The sequence below is a fragment of the Gadus chalcogrammus genome, chromosome 7, assembly GCF_026213295.1.
Source record: "Gadus chalcogrammus isolate NIFS_2021 chromosome 7, NIFS_Gcha_1.0, whole genome shotgun sequence".
NCBI classification, from domain to species: Eukaryota; Metazoa; Chordata; class Actinopteri; order Gadiformes; family Gadidae; genus Gadus; species Gadus chalcogrammus.
The window spans coordinates 6,830,561-6,837,815 of NC_079418.1; positions in this window are offsets into that span (position 1 = coordinate 6,830,561).

Genomic DNA, 7,255 nt, shown 5'->3' on the forward strand with positions numbered 1-7,255 from the left:
AAATATAACCTCAAACTCTGATTAAAGGGATTAACAGGATTAATTTATAAACCTGAACTGCAGCCTCATTCACATGGTCAAAATGTCTATTGATAAGCACACAACATCCAGAAAACTCCAAGCACACATTTCTCAAGTGAATTAAGGGCTTTCTTTAAAGCATATACCTGAAAAATCTTTGAAATTCTGGGGAAATTAAACATTTGTAGTCAAGAACATTAACGGAGAAATATAAATGTCACAGAATTAATTACGAAGGAAAAATGGTTAACGAAGAAGTTCCCCTTAATGCCACACTGTGTCTTGGCAGTCAGATTCTTGGAAACTAATGAGCCGTACTATTGATTGCCTGATGAATTTCATTTACATTTAGGGCATTTAGCAGACGCTATTATCCAAAGCGACTTATATCGGTTGACACACTGACGGCAGAGTCAACCATGCAAGGCGACGGCCAGCTCGTCAGCAGCAGTTAGGGTTAAGTGTCTGGCTCAGGGACACATCAACACTCAGCAGGGAATCGAACTAGCAACCTTTTGGTTACAAGACAACTGCTCTACCTCCTGAGCTAAGCCAACGCCAATTTCAGGTGCTGTTCAATGTTCTGTTTGTTAAATGAGTGGTAATGACAGAATTTTCAGCTTGTTCATAATGCTCTAATAAGGATTCGAACTCTCAATCTAAAGATCACCAGTACACGGCACTATCCCGCTGAGCCACTGACATTCCTGAATTCTATGAAGCCTCATTCACCAGTTGAAAATGTCGATTGATCAAGAAAACGCATCACCAAAACTCTAAGCACACATTTCACAAGAGAATTAAGGGATTTTTTTAAAAGAGTACAGATCTGAGAATTTTCACCGTTAATGGTATCCACCTAATGATAGCCGTATGATAGTTATACAATATCAAAATGGTCATATAGGCAAAATGGGTTGAGACTGTGGACGTTTTGCTTTTCTATGAAATTGTGGGAAAAGTAAACATTTTTAGAGCAGAAAACCACCGTGAAAAAGATGCATCTGATTTCAGAGATTAATAGGACGAAATAATTTTGAGTCCAGGTCAATCTAGTAAGGAGAAATAAGTGTAGTTCATATTCTTTTAAAATAGCGCCACCTTTGGGTGCAGTACCACATTTGGGGTTTATGGGTAGTGGGGGGTATTGGTATCCATCTAATAATAGTTGTATGTTTTTTTATACAATAACAAAATGGTCATATAAGAAAAATGGGCTAACCGCTCCAACTTTATTGGCCAGTATTTCTCCAATGGAACTAAATAAAACGAATTCTGTCTGATGTTTTTTGTGAGGCTTGGTCTAAAGATTTTATGTGGCGATTTGGGTGAATTTTTGTAATTTTTTTGTAGCCTGTGAATCTTTTCATCATGTTTAGCTTGAATATGAAATTGTGGGAAAAGTAAAGAAATGTAGGCCATAAAACCGGGGAGGGGGAGGGGGGGGGGGGGGGTATAAATGCATCTGATTCTAGAGATTTGGGTTTATGGGTAGTGGGGGTTATCGGTAACCACACCTGAAAATTTCACGAGTTTTCGATTTACGGTATAGTCTGCAGTATGACTTTTACAGAATGTGAGGGGAAAAAAAAACGTTACAGAAACAATAGAGGACAAGCAGCTTCGCTGCTCGGACCCCTAATTAGTTAAGAGCGTTTGAAACCCTGGCGATACGGGACGATTCTTAGGTCAACACTACCCCCTGTGGTCGACATTGGAACTGCAGCAGCGAGCCGACCACTTAAGCGGGGGAATCGAACCCGCAGCACAGAGTTCAGCAATGACGTGCACAGCATTTATCATAAAAAAGAAATAAAAACACAGAGTATACAAGCAACAAGATACAACTATACTATAACTATAACTAACCCTATACTATAGTCTAGCCTGGCCTAATATAATATATTATAATTAGTGGTGGGCATAGATTTTTTTTTTAATCTAGATTAATTTTGGAATTGATCTAGATTAATCTAGATTAAAATGGCAAACGGCAAAAAATCCTTTCCTTTACCTTTACAGCGGTCAATTATACTTGGCAACGGTGAATTGATACCATATACCATGCAAGTGAACGGAGCATATACAAAAATAATTGACAGCTAAACGTTGGGAAGGCCCATGCAAATTAATGGAGCAGTCTACAGCATTGAGAAGAGCCATGTAATAATCCATAATAATGTAAAGTTTAGAAGTTAAATATTTGAAAGTTGTAGAATAAGTTAATATAATTTATATTGGAGTTAATTTTCTAGAAATGTACTTGCAATGTTCAGTCAGTTAATCATTTACATATTTATGTTACACAATTATTACTTACATATGTACATGTTTACATATTTAACACAGTCAGGATATTCTGTTGAATATGCCGCTCTGATTCCCTCACGTTTACCTCAGTCTAAAATCTAGCTTCTGATGGAAGTGTTTGAAAATATATTAACGGCGATATATATTTTTTCGACCAATAAAAGTTTGGCATTAACGCAGCCGTTAACGTCCATAACTGCCCACCACTAATTATAATCTACTATTTTAGTATAATTGAATCTAGAGTCTAGTATAACTCTAATCTACTACTCTAGACTAATGAAATATATTATAATCCATAATTCTAGTATAATCAAATATAATATAATCGAGTCCAGTTTTATCTATCTATAATCTATAATAATCGACTATTTGAGCATAGTCTAATCTAATATAATCAAGGCTAATTTATAATCTACTAGTCTGGTAGTGTTCCTGATCAAACTAAGTAATTTCCGTCAGAGTGGTGGTTTTTTGTTTATGATAAAAGAGATTTAAACTAACCTGTTAATAGTTCTGCTCAGGTGGGAGATGGACAACGTTGCAGTCTGAAAGAAATATAAAAAAAACAGCATTTGTTTACCAATTTACTTAGGAGTAATTATGTTGTATTGCTTCCATTCTTCCATTTAGCTTCAGAAAACAGAAAGACGTTAACGCTCCAAGATAAAGTCGCATTGGGAGGAAACTGTACAGTGCAAATACGAGCAGCAGGGGGCGACATCGAACCAGCTAAACATGTGTTTGCGCTCGGGACAAGACGCGTCTCAAAACCGCAATTCAAACCGATTGCTGCATTAGCGGGATCATATTTTTTCTGTCATTAGGGTTTTATTCGATCAGGGATCGACCTCTTTGAACGGAGAGAGAGAGAGAGAGAGAGAGAGAGAGAGAGAGAGAGAGAGAGAGAGAGAGAGAGAGAGAGAGGGGAGAGAGAGAGAGAGAGAGAGAGAGAGAGAGAGAGAGAGAGGGAGAGCAAGAGCTAGAGAGAGAGAGAGAGAGAGAGAGAGAGAGGGAGAGCAAGAGCTAGAGAGAGAGAGAGAGAGAGAGAGAGAGAGAGAGAGAGAGAGAGAGAGAGAGAGAGAGAGAGAGAGAGAGAGAAGGGAGGGGGGAGCGTCCGAGAGAAAGCCCGAGAGCGAGAGAGAGAGAGGTGAAAGCAAGGAAGGAGACAGATAGGGAGGGAAAGAGAGGGAGATGCAAAGGGGGGAGAGGCAGGGGGGGGTGTGAGAGAGAGAGAGATTTCGTTTTTGTGTGTGTGTATGTGAATATCTCAATGTGTGTGTGTTTGTGTGTATGTGTGTGTGTGCACATGCATGTGTGTGCGTCGATCCATCTGTATTAGGACGACTGAAGGAGTCATCTGACAGCTAGCCACACACACACACAGACACACACACACGCACACGCACACGCACACGCACACACACACACACACACACACACACACACACACACACACACACACACACACACAATATGAGGATTTGAATCAAATGTCTTATTCAGGTATGGAGTCATTACACTGAGTGCTTTGCAGTGACGAGAGAGATAAAGCCGCACGGTTTAAAATACCTGTGATCCGGAGGGACGACTTATCGACCAATCAGAAGCGGCCATTCGGAAGAAACGAAAAAATAAAAATGTTTAAGAGTTGAGTGCTATTAAGGGGCGGAACGATCGCACACGAGGGCCCGAATTGCGCCCCATGTCGTCCCTTTACGGGCTATCCTGCTGTGTTTTATTATTTTACTGCACCTTCCAAAGCCAAATTGAAAAAGGTGCACTGTTCGATAAAGTTAAAGGTTGGGTATGGAATTCTCTTTTTTGGCAATTTTTGCAAAATTACTTGAAATCCTTATCATAGCCCACTTACAGCCACTGAGTTAGAAGTACTGACATGAAAATTAAACAAGTCAATCATCTGTGGAACGGGCAGGGCTCGAAAAACTCCAGCCAATGATTTCCAGACCCAACGAGTGGCATTGGACAGTAAGTACGTCAATCAAACGGTCGTACTGCACTCCCCCTCCCCCTCCCCCGCTCCCCGCGCGTGACCCCTTCGTGCACGTACTCAAAGCTCGTGACCCAGAGCAAGCTTCTGTTTGTTGTTATCCTGCGGTAGCTACTGGAGCTAGCTAACTAGCTAATGGCTCGCTCTCGCGCATCTATGTTCGCTCGTGCATGATTGCGCGTCCATGTACTTGGAATGGGTGGAGTCAGAGTCAGCGTTGAAGGAGAGGGGGTAGGACCATTTGAGTTGTGTGTTTTCAAAATCTGCTGGCGTTTCGCAAATCCCATACCCAACCTTTAATCGAAAGTCGCAGAGGGAAGTGAGGAAACTGCACTGTGCAACGCAACCAGCAGGTGACGACATTGAACGATATAAACATGTGTGCTCTAAGCACCGCCCTGACGTCAGCCAGCGTTGGAAAATGTTGCCCTTTTAAGGTTTATCATGTAGTTTTTTAAACTTTAAAGCAAATTACTCGCTGTCTTTGACGCTCTTGATTTGATGTAACACATTGTACATTGTACTGTATTTTTTTTACAGGATTGCGGGAAGTCTCAGTGACAAACAACAAAAAGGAGAAGAATGGATGTTCAAATTAAATTGTCAACAACTTGGCATTTTTTGTTTAAATTATTTTAACAATTTCACCGTTGAAAGAAATAAAGAATAGAACAGCATTCGAATCAAAGAATTCAGTGCAAGTAAACAGAGATTTAAAATAGGACCAGGGGATGTAAATCTATGAAACACAAGCACCATCCCATAATAAGACACAAACCAGAGAGAGAGAGAGAGAGAGAGAGAGAGAGAGAGAGAGAGAGAGAGAGAGAGAGAGAGAGAGAGAGAGACCGTGGCAAACGACTATCTAAAAAGTAAATAGTTTTTTAATTTTTATTATCTCCAGATTTGCATATATTCCATATGAAGCCCCATGCGTGGGCGGGGCTTGAATGAGGGATTGAAGGATGGGGGGAGGGGGAGGGGCACATCTTTAAATCATCTTTTAATCATATTTCCCTTGGCTCTGGACACAAGACCCGCTGGTCTCTGATTGGCCGAGTCCTGAATACTGTTTTCTGGGCCGTTAGATGTCACAGATCTCTATATGCAATCATTTGGTTTTAATAGTCTGAGTGTCTGTGTGTGTTTTGGCCCCTTTGTATGTGTGAATATGTGTGTTTGTGTGTGTGTGCATGTGTGTCATGATGTGTGGGTGAATCTGTTTTGGCTTGAATTCATGTTATGGGTGGTGTCGCGTGTGTGTATGAGAGTGAGAGAGAGAGAGAGAGAGAGAGAGAGAGAGAGAGAGAGAGAGAGAGAGAGAGAGAGAGAGAGAGAGAGAGAGAGAGAGAGAGCCTGTGTTGTATGTGTGTGAGGGGGGAGGGTGTGTGTGTGCGTGTGTGTCACGGAGAGAGAGATAGAGGGGGAGAGAGAGTGTGCTAGACAGCGAGAGAGATCCAGGGGAGGTGTGTGTGTGTGTGTGTGTGTGTGTGTGTGTGTGTGTGTGTGTGTGTGTGTGAGGGGGAGGGTAAACAGAAGGGGCTTTGCGTCGCATCGAATCTGCCATACCCCCAAAATATTTTGTTCAAAGGAGGAAGTGTGATTGTGTCTGCGCAAATGTACAGTTTGTGTGTGTGCATGTGTGTGTGTGTTTGTGCGTGCGTGCGTGCGTGCGTGCGTGCGTGCACACACACACACACACACACACACACACACACACACACACACACACACACACACACACACACACACACACACACACACACACACACACACACCAACCCGGTATCACGCCAAGGCGTAAAATAGATACGTCTGTCCACATCGCAAGGCGTGTTCAGGCTCACGCTTTGCCTGACCAAAGCGTCACCCTGAACACGCGTCCTTCTCCATTAGAAATGAATGGGGGAATAGCACCAACAGGGGGCGATACGTTCTCCTAGCATTTGGTGAAATTGTTACGTAGCCATATTGATCGTTATTATCTGAATGGAAAATGCAATATTTTAGGACAAATACACCATTAAACGTGTTTCTAATGACATTTCTAGCGAGAAATGTACATTTTCCTTGCATAATCTTCAGTCAGTGAATGTGTATGATCTTTATTAATCTTTATGATCTGAATGGGAAATGCAATATTTTAGGATCGATTCACCGTTAAACGTGTTCCTAATAACATTTCTAGCGAGAAATATACTTTTTACTTGCATAATCTTCAGTCAGTGATTGTGTCTGATCTTTAGTTTTATAGTTATTAGGAAGATATAATCGGCTCGCTCGCATGTTTCAACGACGTCAGGTTGCGAGGGACGCTGCTTTCGCTAAACTAGCAGCTCACGTGTTTCCTGCGTTTGTGTTATTAAACCGTTACTTTATGTAACTTTTAATGATATTGTAATAACCACAGGCGAGGTATTGAGCGAAGTAAGCTTGATAGCAGGTTTATTGGATTCCACAATCGGATAGGCAGGCACAGCTCCACCGGAAAACTACAACAACCAAAACTCCCGTCCGGAAGGAAACCCCCGGAACCCCCTCTCAGAAGGCCCGCCCCTTCCTCCCAAACCCTGTGACGCTACAATCTTGTTAGAAACATAGGGTGTGTTCGAAACCGCGTACTTGCTTACTACTCGTACTAACTATGACGTCAAATTGAGTAAGCGAGAACTTAGTAAGCGAGTTTAGGTAAGCGAGTAGTATCCGAATGTCTTCTACTTCCGGAAAGATTTTGAGTAAGCATCGCTAGCTTACTAGACGTACTCAACTGCCCCAGAATGCACTGCGTCTATTCAAAAGAACAGTGGAAGCAATGGCGCTAAACGGGGAGCCGCAGCAGCAGTGCTTTTAATAATTGTTTAATAATTGTTTTAACATATCACCGCAAATCCTTAGGTTGAAGGTGTACTGTGA